We start from the raw sequence: 14080 nt of genomic DNA, 5'->3' as shown, positions 1-14080 counted from the left end.
GAATCAGGCCTTGGCCATGAGGCTTGCTTTGGCCAACAGAACACAAGAGGAAACCTGAAACGGACCTGCTCGCTTGGAATTGTCTTCTCTTGCTTTTTCTGGAACAGCTCCCAGGTGCAGAAGCCTGAGACTGCCTGCTCGAGGCTGGGCTAACACGGCCCAGCAGCCCGCATTCTCAGAGCCCACCACCAGACATGAGGGAGGCTGCCGGGACCAACAGCCCCTAGTGACCCAGCTGCGCAGCCACAAGGGCGAAATCATTAAAGACCGCTGGAAGAATCACTCGGCTAAAACTCAGGCCACGCAGGCAACCTATAAAAAGCAGGAGATATGGTGTGGGGAGGTTTGTGCTAAAGCGATAACTGACACCAGGTTTTAACAAGACTCAGATGGTAAAAAATCTGTATGCAATGCAGGAAACCCAGGTTCGATCCCTGGGTCAGGAAGATCCCCTGGAGAAGGGGATGGCAACCCACTCCAGCATTCTTGCCTGGAGAACTCCATGGACAGAGGAGCCTGGCGGGCTACAGTCCACGGGGTCGCAAAGGGTCAGACATGACTGAGCGACTAACACCTTAACAGGATGGCATTCTAGGTACCCTCCTACTCCAGTAGTAGCACACAAGTCATGCTAAGCCTTGCCCATAACGGCGAGCACAGGAACCGGGTAAAAACCCAGGCACCAAATTAGTCAGGGGTCTCCCACAAGGTGACTGCATTTTCAACCCGCAGTATTCCTGGGGCACAGTATTCCTCTCCAGAAAGTCAGGATAGAGCCTGTGTTAGTGCTTCTGGCTCACACTATGGGCACTGTCCCCTCTGTCCCTCTTCCTCACCATGGACTGTCTTCACCTGCCCATTCCTCCCTGAGAGGAACTGTAACTTCACTGCCATGGCCTGACCTGAGCAGTGGCACTGTGGCCAACTGATGGCTTTCTCTTAACTCAGGGTCTCCAGATGTTATGGGAGGACTTGCGTCCTCCCCCCACCTCAAGTTCATATGTTGAAGTCCCAACCCCAGCGCATCACAATGTGATCTGATTGGGAAATAGGTTCTTAGGAGATGCAATTAGTTAAGGTGAGGTTATACTTGAGTGATGTGGGCCCCTAATCCTCATAAAAGGCGGAAATGTGAGTCTCCCTTATGAGGAAGAAGGTTTCCTGACACCCAGTATTCAACAAATGTTCTGTAACCCTTTGCCAAGGAGGACCATTAAATTTAAAATGTCAACACCTGCCGCCCCCACCCAACTCTTGCTAGCTTCTGCTCCTATATTATTTTTTCGTAACACATCACTTTACACTCCAAAGCATGATTTAATCATGTATGTGTATATCATTGGTCTGTCTCTATTGAATGTAAGCTCCTCGAGGGCAGGGTTTTTATCCGTTTTGTTCACTATCGTAACCTCAGTACTGAACTCATGGTAACCACTTAGTATTAGCTGACTGAATGAATCAACCAGATGAAAGGTTGAACTCTGTGACCTCTAAGACCCCCAACAAAGCTAAAATAAAGTATGTGTGTGCATATATTCAGGGAATTCTCCAGCCTCCGTTTCTCCACCTTTCCCCAAGAAAATCATTGACCCAATTCTCACCTTCTTGGGATGAGCATCCTTGATCACATACCTCAGGCAAGCACAGCACATTCAGCACTAACTCTGGCAAGCCCACCGTATCTGGCAAGGAGTTCTCTAGCCACGACTGGCGATTCAATCTTAATCACAGCCTTCTCCTGCAATCAAGAGCCTTGATTAACTCTATTCACAGTCCTGCAAGGTCAAAAATGAGGAGGTGGAAAGCGCAGAAAAATCAGAGGGTAACAATCACAATCCCGTCCTGTAACTTGTCCCAAGCGACAATTTCATTTCCAGCCAGCCCCTAAGTGATGACATCCCAGGATTGTCAGGCTCCTGTCCTGCACCTTCCTTCTCAGGGGTTTTTCTGTTCTGAGCCCCACTGCCAATCACTGTTCCAAGGGGAGAAGCTATCACCAAGAGAGGATTGGATACGAAAAAGGAAGCCAAGCCAAGAATATACCTGGTCAGGCAGGAAGGACTCCTTGTTCAACACCTTAGTGATGTAAGAGCAGAAAAACAGCAGTTTCAGAGGCCACCACCCATGACCTTGAGTGTTCCTTACAGGGGCACAGTTCCCCCTAAAATCCATGCATTGTTTGGTTTTCAGCTTACTTAGTATAATTCTACTGTTCTTGGAAGCAGCTGTCTGACCCCATCTTGATGATGAGGTCAAGGTTAAAGCTCTTGATTCCCTCTCTTTCTTCTGTGAGTCCACCATCCAGGATATTTTTGGTTTTGAACCTCACCTTACATTGTAAGGGCTTCCCTGGTGGCTAAGACAATAAAGACTCTTCCTGCAATCTGGGAGACCTGGGTTCAATCCCTGGCTCAGGAAGACCCCTGGAAAAGGAAATGGCAACCCATTCCAGTATTCTTGTCTGGAGAATCCCATGGACAGAGCAGCCTGGTGGGCTACAGTCCACGGGATGGCAAAGAGTCGGGCACAACTGAGCAACTAAGACTTTATATTGTCAAGACTTTCCATGTTTGGCTGCTATTTCTCAAGAGTTTTCTGCGATCTAAACAGGCCTCATTAGATCAGATCCTCCACAAAGCACTCTGAGGACAACATGTCTTGAAAGAAATCTACAACCTTGGGCAAAGCAGAGCTTCAAACAAGGTCCCCCCGCCAAAAAAAAACAAAATGATTATGGGCTTAACTGTGGTTGAATCTCATCTGATGGGAATCCAGAAAGTCCTCAGGGGGAAAAAGAAGCTTTAGAGATAGGCCTAAAAGAAGGAGAACCATTTCAACAGGTGGAAATGGGGTGTGAATATAAAATGTTCACGTAAGCTTCTCAAACATTCACACCTTTAAATTTTCCCGTGAAATGTGCTGGGCTTAATTAATTCAGTCTAAACCTCCCATTTGCCTCTTCTCTCTCTGCTTAAGATATAGCGAAATGGGAACACCTTGTTCCTGCTTCCTCCCACTGGCTCCTGGAAGCAGAATGCTTGGGAACAGAGCGAAGGTACTGAGAGGGTGAGTCGAAGACTCTATTTGTACCTCGTGGCCCTAGCTGTGGCACTGGCTCATCAGACTCAGGAAAAAGCACTCCACAAGTGTGATGTTTTTGCACCGAAAATAGGTTTAAGCCAAGTTAAGTTTTGCGAGACTGCTCAGGCAGGACACTCATATTTAGATGAGTCCAAAAGGCATCATTTATTGACTGCAGCTCGCGGTGCCTTAACCACAGGTCACAGACAGCAGCTGGGCTGAGGCACGTCTTCTTCTGCATTCAGTTTCCCGGCAAGGTCAGCACAGGGCCCAACACAGACAACAGAGCCCGCACTGGGGCTTCCCAGGAGACCCGTCCTTCCGCCCTGACCCTGGCTCCCTTCATCTGGATGATGCCAGGAGAGGAGAAACAATGCTGGTGTTTTCTGTGTGCTCATTAATTAACTCTGCAATTAAGACACTGTCATCAACAATCGAACAGATGCCAAGGGCCCTTCTTGTTTCCTTTGAAATCAAGATAGCTTTGGAACAACATGGTGTCTGGAACACACCACCAGGGCCACAAACACGCGCACTGCGCACTGTCTCCTCTGATTGCACCATAAGGACACCCAAGGATTTGAAAACGCATTTTTCAGGGAGCTGCAAGGTCTCTGATTTTTTTTTTTTTTTTTTTGGAGTATGTTTTCATTTCAATGCTTATATCAACGTAAATATGTCCTCTGGGTAATGACTGTGTAACCAGTTATCTCCCCAGATGTTACTGTTCATGCTTGCATTTATATTTAGAGTTATGCTGGAGACAAGGAGAGCTATCCAGGCTAATAAGAAAAGAAGTGCGATTAATCCATAAATGAAGCATTATCACAAAATGAGAACAGACTGATACTAAAGTGACCCACTAGACAAATGAAGATGTATCATGGTTTATAAGGAAAAAAGTGCTGGGATAATTGATTGATCACACGGCCCATGGGGGTGTAAGCACAGGTAACTTACTATTTACTTGCATTTGCTATATATATTTGATTTTAATCAATCATTTAACAGAGCTTACAAATAAATTTTTAGAAACTAAGTTAACAACACTAATCGGATATGTTATTCCCTGAGTTTGGCTAAACTAAACTGCTATTACTTGAATATGGTAATAAGTGCCTAATTTTATGTTTGCATATGTCTAGGTAAAATTACAAAAACATTAAGATGATTTCAGTCAAAACTACAACTCTCCAAAAAAATTCTGTTATCCTTTTGCTCAAATATGAGGAATAATGAAATATGCCTAATCTTTTCCATTTGCCTAAAATGTGATGGGCCATTTTTTTAAACCATTCTAATTAAAAGTGAAGAGCTTAGTATAATGAAAGAGAGAAACGGTCAAAGAGCTAAGAATTCAAATCCCAACTATGCCATTGAAAGGCTGAGAGTCCTTGAACAAGCCACTACAGCCTCTCTAGACCTTGATTTTATCATTTGTGAAATAAGATCTTAGCAGATTTTATTTTTTTCAGGTCCCTTCCAACTCAGGTCCCTTCAAACAGAAATTTTATGGTTCTGTTTGTCCTTTAAGTCTGCAGATGGTGAAATTGAAAAGTGAAAGTGTCAGCAGCTCAGTCGTGTCTCTTTGCGACCCCAGGGACTGCAGCCCGCCAGGCTCCTCTGTCCATGGGATTCTCCAGGCAAGAATGCTGGAGTGGGTTGCCAATTTCTTCTCCAGGGTATCTTCCTGACACTGAACCTGGGTCTCCGGCATTGCAGGCAGATGCTTTACCGTCTGAGCCAGCAGGGAAGCCCCCCAGCTCGCAAATGCCTGCCCTCTGCTGGTCATAACCCATTGTGGCAATCCTGACACCAGCCAAGTAGGACTGGGGGTAAATAAAGGTGACTAAATAGGCCTCACCTGCAACTCTTTCCCTTCCTCTTTCTCCTATTTTCTTCCTTCTCAGATTCTGCTGTTGAGGACAAGTGAATACTACTTGGTTGGTCTCATCTCTACCCTGTTATTAGAAAAGAGCTACAGTAAGTAGGTTTATCCCACAAGGTCCCACACCCCACTTCACTATCACTGAGAGCAGCTCGTCTTGAAACAATTCAGTAACTAGGGAGTGACCTAAAGTGGTGTGGTAGCCCACTTTCAGGACATCCCCAAGGGAGCCCCCTTCCTGACATCATGTCCTGGTGTTACTCCTCCCACGCAACTAGCACAGACCTGTGTAAGCAACAGGGTGTTTCCGCAATGGCGGTGTGTGATCTCCAAGGCTAGGTCTTTAAAGGGAGCTGCTTCTGTCTTGCTCACTCTTGGATCACTCCCCCTGGGGGACGGGAGCCAGTGGCTGCATCTCAGGGACACTCAACCTGGGGAGGGTCCAACATGGTGAGGAACTCGAGCCTCCTGCCAACAGCCATATGCGTGAGCCATTTTGGAGGAAGATCCTCGGGCCATGGTCAAGTCTTAAGATGACTGTGGCTCTGGTCAGCGTCTTGACTACATCCTCATGAGCCAGAAACACCCTTGAACTTCTCACTTGAAATCCTGATCAACAGAGCTCAGAGATCACAAAGGTCTATTGCTTGAAGTCACCAAGTTATGGGGTAATTATTTATACAGCAACATATCTAATATGGGACTTCCCTGGTGGTTCAGCAGTAAAGAATCCGCCTGCAGTGCAGGAGATGTGGGTTTGATCCTTAGGTTGGGAAAATCTCCTGGAGGAAGTCATGGCAACCCACTCCAGTATTCTTGCCTGGAGAATCCCATGGACAGAGGAGCCTGGTAGGTTACAGTCCATATGGTTGCAAAGAGTCAGACACGACTGAAAAGACTTAGCATGCATGCACGCATATCTCTAATACAAGAGTTAGACCTCTAAGCGTATCTTTTATGGAAGCTAGGGGAATTTCCGTCTTTTATGGAAACTCAGAGCCTCTGATGTTATGTCCTCCTGTGGTCAGCCTTACCCCAATGTCCTAAGAAAGAGGGTCTAGAAGTTCTCACAGGATCGCTACAAATAGCTATGTATGGACGCAAATCTCTGGCCAATTGTGCAGATAAACATAACAGAATTATGGCAAAAGAAATTAGTCAGAGAATACACAAAATTTAAATCCATAAGTAAAATTACGTGGCAATTTTGGCAATGAGACTTATTAAGATGAAAGCAACAGAGCTAGAAAGAACATGTCTGTGTTCATGAATGCCTTCAGAGGGTGGGGGATATACATGTTTGTTGGGATAAAAGGGAATGATGAATACAAAAACCAAAACTGATAAAGACAGGGCTAGGAGAGGAGCTACCCCATGCCTGAAGTCAGGGGCGGGGGCCGAGAGGAGCAACCCCACGTCCAAAGAGCGGTGGCTGTGCAGGCACAGGAGGGCTGAGAGGAGCTACCCCACGTTCAAGGTCAGGAGGGGCGGCCGTGAGGAGATACCCTTCATCCAAGGTAAGGAGCAGCGGCTGCGCTTTGCTGGAGCAGCCGTGAAGAGATTCCCCACGTCCAAGGTAAGAGAAACCCAAGTAAGACAGTAGGTGTTACAAGAGGGCATCAGAGGGCAGATACACTGAAACCATAATCACAGAAAACTAGCCAATCTGATCACATGGACAACAGCCTTGTCTAACTCAGTGAAACTAAGCCATGCCATGTGGGGCCACCCAAGGCGGATGGGTCAAGGTGGAGAGGTCTGACAGAATGTGGTCCACTGGAGAAGGAAATGGCAAATCACTTCAGTATTCTTGCCTTGAGAACCCCATTGCTGGGAGCCAGCATGAGGAATTCCACCCGTGACAAGGTCATGCGGCAGAGATCTGATGGCAAGGCTAATCAGGTTTTCCCCCTGGAATTTCCTGAGCATCCACCCCCCAAAAAATAAGAATCTGCCTGCTCTTCCACTCTTCTGACATTCTCTGGAAAAAGTCAATTCAGGGCTTTAGTCTTCTGCATTTGAAAGAGTGTTTAAATCCAAAAACCCCTCTGATGTCTTTCTAGCCTGCCTGCAGGACTCGTACAGCTGCGCCTGTGATTGTTTGAGGCCTCCTGACCGTAGGAGGCACAGGAAGCTTAAAACATCCTAGGAATGTAGGGGCTTCCGAGGAGTCAAAATCATTAGAATAGGACTGATTAAAGGTTTCATTTGTTGAGCCAATACTTGCTGCCAAATTTTCATATCCTTTATTTTTAGATATAGTTGGTATATAGAAAAACAAGTAGTAGACCTGGTATTAGCAACATTAGATCTTCGAGTTAAGTACCTTCTTTGTTATAACCCACTGCACCTTAGTTCTATAGAGATGTAACTTTAATGCTTTAAGGAGATGCAGATTAAAGAAAAATACTTCAGGGGAAACGAGATTAACATTCATTAAGGAAGAGAGCCAAAAAGTGTTAACAAGACTCTTGGCCAGAAGATAATGTAAATCACCTGAGACCTTTTGTATACAAAAAGATATACAGAAAGAGTCTGAGCTGCTAACGCTACATAATTTTGTATTACCCATTGATCTCTATGTATAATCAAAAGTATAAAAGGCCTTGAAGGACAATAGAAGGAGAGCCAGTCACTGGACTGGTTTCCCCCATGTCTCCTCTTTACTCTAATTTCAGGCTGAATTCCCATCTGGGGCGTGGAGGCTCACTATGTCTACTTAACTTGTGCCGGCTTTTAAGATCCATAAGAGAGAGAGCCCAAGGCGGGGCACTCTCTGATATTCAAACGGGCGCCTAACATAGATGGTGCAAACTCCTTGTCTGGAACCTTATTGGTTTTCCACGTAACCCAATTTAATCAGCCTCTTCTCTCCACTTAATCTTCCTACTAGACTATTTCTTCCTAATCTAACCTTATATTAATAAATAAATAAGTTTTCCTCGCCGACTCCGTCCACCCTTCGAATTCCCTGGATCCATCAGGGCTGGACCCCGGCACCCCATGAACAGTATGAAAAGGCAAAATGATAGGATACTGAAAGAGGAACTCTCCAGGTCGGTAGGTGCCCAATATGCAACTGGAGATCAGAGGAGAAAGAATTCCAGAAAGAATGAAGGGATGGAGCCAAAGCAAAAACAATACCCAGTTGTGGATGTGACTGGTGATAGAAGCAAGATCCGATGCTGCAAAGAGGAATATTACATAGGAACGTGGAATGTTAGGTCCATGAATCAAGGCAAATTGGAAGTGGTCAAACAGGAGATGGCAAGAGTGAACGTCGACATTCTAGGAATCAGCGAACTAAAATGGACTAGAATGGGTGCATTTAACTCAGATGACCATTATATCTACTATGGGCAGGAATCCCTTAGAAGAAATGGAGTAGCCATCATGGTCAACAAAAGAGTCAAAATGCAGTACTTGGATGCAATCTCAAAAACAACAGAATGACCTCTGTTCATTTCCAAGGCAAACCATTCAAAATCACAGTAATCCAAGTCTATGCGCCAACCAGTAATGCTGAAGAAGCTGAACAGTTTTATGAAGACCTACAAGACCTTTTAGAACTAACACCCAAAAAAGATGTCCTTTTCATTATAGGGGACTGGAATGCAAAAATAGGAAGTCAAGAAACACCTGGAGTAACAGGCAAATTTGGCCTTGGAGTACAGAATGAAGCAGGCCAAAGGCTAATAGAGTTTTGCCAAGAGAATGCACTGGTCATAGCAAACACCCTCTTCCAGCAACACAAGAGAAGACTCTACACATGGACATCACCAGATAGTCAGCACCGAAATCAGATTGATTATATTCTTTGCAGCCAAAGATGGAGAAGCTCTATACAGTCAGCAAAAACAAGACTGGGAGCTGACTGTGGCTCAGATCATGAACTCCTTATTGCTACATTCAGACTCAAATTGAAGAAAGTAAGGAAAACCACTAGACCATTCAAGTATGACCTAAATCAAATCCCTTCTGATTATACAGTGGAAGTGACAAATAGATTGAAGGGACTAGATCTGATAGATAGAGTGCCTGATGAACTATGGAATGAGGTTCGTGACACTGTACAGGAGATAGGGATCAAGACCATGGAAAAGAAATGCAAAAAAGCAAAATGGCTGTCTGAGGAGGCCTTACAAATAGCTGTTAAAAGAAGAGAAGCGAAAAGCAAAGGAGAAAAGGAAAAATATAAGCACCTGAATGCAGAATTCCAAAGAATAGCAAGGAGAGATAAGAAAGCTTTCCTCAGCGATCAATGCAAAGAAATAGAGGAAAAGAACAGAATGGGAAAGACTAGAGATCTCTTCAAGAAAATTAGAGATACCAAGGGAACATTTCATGCAAAGATGGGCTCAATAGAGGACAGAAATGGTATGGACCTAACAGAAGCAGAAGATATTAAGAAGAGGTGGCAAGAATACCCAGAAGAACTGTACAAAAAAGATCTTCACGGCCCAGATAATCACAATGGTGTGATCACTCACCTAGAGCCAGACATCCTGCAATATGAAGTCAAGTGGGCCTTAGAAAGCATCACTACAAACAAAGCTAGTGGAGGTGATGGAATTCCAGTTGAGCTGTTTCAAATCCTGAAAGATGATGCTGTGAAAGTGCTGCACTCAATATGCCAGCAAATTTTGAAAACTCAGCAGTGGCCACAGGACTGGAAAAGGTCAGTTTTCATTCCAATCCCAAAGAAAGGAAATGCAAAAGAATGCTCAAACTACTGCACAATTGCACGCATCTCACATGCTAGTAAAGTAATGCTCAAAATTCTCAAGCCAGGCTTCAGCAATATGTAAACCATGAACTCCCAGATGTTCAAGCTGGTTTTAGAAAAGGCAGAGCAACCAGAGTTCAAATTGCCAACATCTGCTGGATCATGGAAAAAGCAAGAGAGTTCCAGAAAAACATCTACTTCTGCTTTATTGACTATGCCAAAGCCTTTGACTGTGTGCATCACCATAAACCGTGGAAAATTCTGAGAAAGATGGGAATACCAGACTACCTGACCTGCCTCTTGAGAAACCTATATGCAGATCAGGAAGCAACAGTTAGAACTGGACATGGAACAACAGACTGGTTCTAAATAGGAAAAGGAGTACATCAAGGCTGTATACTGTCACCCTGCTTATTTAACTTATATGAAGAGTACATCATGGGAAACGCTGGGCTGGAAGAAGCACAAGCTGGAATCAAGATTGCCGGGAGAAATATAAATAACCTCAGATATGCAGATGGCACCACCCTTATGGCAGAAACTGAAGAGGAACTAAAAACCCTCTCGATGAAAGTGAAAGAGGAGAGTGAAAAAGTTGGTTTAAAGCTCAATATTCAGAAAACTAACATCATGGCATCTGGTCCCATCACTTCATGGGAAATAGATGGGGAAACAGTGGAAACAGTGTCAGACTTTATTTTGGGGGGCTCCAAAATCACTGCAGATGGTGACTGCAGCCATGAAATTAAAAGACGCTTACTCCTTGGAAGGAAAATTATGACCAAGCTAGATAGCATATTCAAAGCAGAGACATTACTTTGCCAACAAAGGTCCGTCTAGTCGACTATGGTTTTTCCAGTAGTCATGTATGGATGTGAGAGTTGGACTGTGAAGAAAGCTGAGCACCGAAGAATTGATGCATTTCAACGGTGGTGTTGGAGAAGACTCTTCAGAGTCCTTTGGACTGCACGGAGATCCAACCAGTCCATCCTAAAGGAGATCAGTCCTGGGTGTTCATTGGAAGGACTGATGCTAAAGCTGAAACTCCAATACTTTGGCCACCTCATGTGAAGAGTTGACTCACTGGAAAAAACCCTGATGCTGGGAGGGATTGGGGGCAGGAGGAGAAGGGGACGACAGAGGATGAGATGGCTGGATGGCATCACCGACTCGATGGACATGAGTTTGAGTGAACTCCGGGAGTTGGTGATGGCCAGGGAGGCCTGGTGTGCTATGATTCACAGGGTCGCAAAGAGTCGGACACCACTGAGCAACTGAACTGAACTGAACTGTAGGGCCAGTTCCTGTATAAGATAATCAAAAAGTCCTGTCTGTTGTGTCCAAAAGAGTATGGCCAATCTGCTTGATGGGGAAGATATCAATATCCAGGGAGGTTTTATCTGAATGATGAGACATCAGCGTAGTGAACTATAATCACTATTTTATAACAATCTAGAAGGAAAAAGAATCTGAAAAAGAATAGATGCATGTGTATAACTGAATCACTTTGCCGCACATCTAAAACTAACACTACATTGTAAATCAACTCCAATGAAAAAAATTTTTCAATAAAAAAAATTTTAATTGCATAGAAATCTGAAAATAGATAATTAATTAACTAAAAATGAATGGTGAGACATCACAGCTATTCTGGTCTTAGGCAATCAGGCCTTGGAATAACCAGAAAGCAGAACATAGCCGGGAAAGGCATCAAGACCTCCTTCCTCAATAGAAACGGGGTTTGGAGGACTTCCCTGGCAGTTCAGTGGTTAAGACTCTTGGTGTTCCAGGGGTTAACACTCTGCACTTCCATGGCACGGGGTGTGGGTTTGATTCCTGGTCAGGGAACTAAGATCCCACATGCCATGCTGTGTGGCCTAAAAATGAAAAAAAAAATGCAAAAAAGAAAAAAGAAGTGGACTTTGGATCAAGACTTCTGGCTCAGGAGAGAAACTGAGGCAGTGGATAGGTTGGATCATGTCAACTAGAGTAAAGGGAAGGCTAGGACTCTTCAACAGATACATGCATGTCCTCGGTTTAGCCAAACACAGTGGGTGACAAGACTCATCTAATTCCTGACCCCTGGAGCTTCAGGGATGACTCCAGAACTGGGTGAAGCTGGGAACACAAGCACTCACAGACAACCTGGATGGTGCTGATGACTACTGCTCCACCAGGGCTGCTGGGGACAAACCAGCTTTGCAGAACATTTACTGGTGTTGATGAACTGCACACGGTGGTGAGCAGGGTTTCACCTGAAGATTTCTGGAGAGTTGCTCTTCTTGTGGTCACTCTGTAGAATCGCACGGACTCTCACGCAAAAGCTGGTTCAGATGTCAAGACTGATGATGCCGTATCCACACCTACAGAGTAGGAAGGGCTTGTTACTCATATTACGAGGCTTCTGAGGGAAAAGCAGGATAGGATTCCCAAGCTGGTTCAAAACCAGCCTGGAAGAGCAGGGAAAGGAGACTGGGCTTTTGTTGCGGTTAGGGGATGGGGCTGGATCAGGGTTACTGGTTTGAGCCTCCTGCCAGCTCCACAGGAGGGAGCACCTGGGCTTTCTGGTCAACTTGCCTAGTTATGGGACACACGGGAAGAGGGAAGATAATGCTTAAGAGCTGCCAGCCATCAAACATCAAGACAAAGGGTCAGACTCTATTATAGTTCTTAACTATACTTTGTGTATTACATTTTACACTTTTCAAAGAATGTTCATCTCTTTTGCAGTTCAGTTCAGTCACTCAGTCGCATAAGACTGTTTGCGACACCATGGACTACAACACGCCAGACTTCCCTGTCCATCACCAACTCCCAGAGTTTACTCAAACTCATGTCCATTGAATCGGTGATGCCATCCAACCATCTCATCCTCTCTCGTCCCCTTCTCCTCCCACCTTCAATCTTTCCTAGTGCCAGGGTCTTTTCAAATGAGTCAGTTCTTCACATCAGGTGGCCAAGTATTGGAGTTTCAGCTTCAGCATCAGTCCTTCAGTTTGATTTAAATGAAACCGATTTAAATGACTAACCAGGAAGACCCAATAAAATTTTCCTATAAATATGAATTTTTTGGTATGACCTTAGTATACATTTTTCAAAAACCCTGTTAGATGTCACAGAAATCATAAAATCACAGAGGTACACACTATACCATAAGTCTGACATTTTATGATTAATTTTCTAGTCATCAAGAAAACCAAACTGTTACATGATTATTTTGTCATAATCAATAAAGACAGATGCTGGATTAGTCACAGAATAATGAGGCACTGCTGACCCAAGAGGTGGGTCAAGAATATGTGGGGGAAATTATTTTTATGCTGTACTAGGAAAACAGCGGCCATCAAAGCCATAATCAAACATAACAATCACCATTTGAATTGTGCTTTATAGCTTAAAATCCAATTGGCATTTTGCTTCTTGTCTGTCTCCCCACATTAGAATATAAGGTCTATGAGAACAGACTTTACTTCTGCTTCCCCCTCTATGCTATCTTCAGAGTAACAGAATCTGGCACGTAGCAAGCACTCATGAATGAATGAATGGGTAATCAAAAGAGATTACAAAGAACCGGAACTTGAACCCTCATCTCCTCCTTATATTAAAACATAAAATTTTAACCAGTACACTCACTAAAACAAGAGCAGAACCCTTGGCCAGAAAAGGACCTATCCCAACCATTGCACATTATAAAAGATGATTAGAATGACTCTGCGATCATCTGTTCGAATGTTCCACGTGATCAAGGGCAAGCAGCCATGACTTGTGGCTTCTTGTCTAGGGATCAGCTGTGATTGCTGTACAAGGTTTCAGCCACCAGGCAGAGTCAAGTGCTACCATCAATAAACACAGGTGCAATAATCGTTTATAGTCAAATGCAACGCAGATAACCACTTCTCTAATCAGAAAATCAGTTCAACTGGATTAAATATTCACGTTTTTAAATTCTTAATGAATAAGTCAGACTGACAAAGACAAGTACTATATCTTCTAACTTAAACATGGAATCTAAAAAAGCCAAACGGATAGAAATCAAGTGGAGATTGAAGGATGGGGGAAGTGGGTAGATGATGATCAAAGGGTACAGAGTTTCAGTCATAAGATGAGTAATATGTAAAATAGCTAGCTAGCAAGAAGCTGATGTATATAGCACCAGGAGCTCAGCTTGGTGCTCTGTGATGACCAAAATGGGTGGAATGAGGGGTGGGGTGGGAGAGAGGCTCAAGAAAGAGGATATATATATATATATATATATATGGCAGATTCATATTGCTGTACAGTAGAAACTAACACAACATTGTAAAGCAATTATATTCCAATTTAAAATTTTTTTCATTGAAAAAAAAGATGAGTAAATTCTGGGGATCAGTTGTACAGCACAATGA

This window comes from Capra hircus, chromosome 12 (genome assembly GCF_001704415.2).
Source record: "Capra hircus breed San Clemente chromosome 12, ASM170441v1, whole genome shotgun sequence".
In the NCBI taxonomy this organism is placed as follows: Eukaryota; Metazoa; Chordata; class Mammalia; order Artiodactyla; family Bovidae; genus Capra; species Capra hircus.
The sequence above is the reverse complement of the archived record's forward strand: the minus strand, read 5'-3'. Positions refer to the sequence as shown.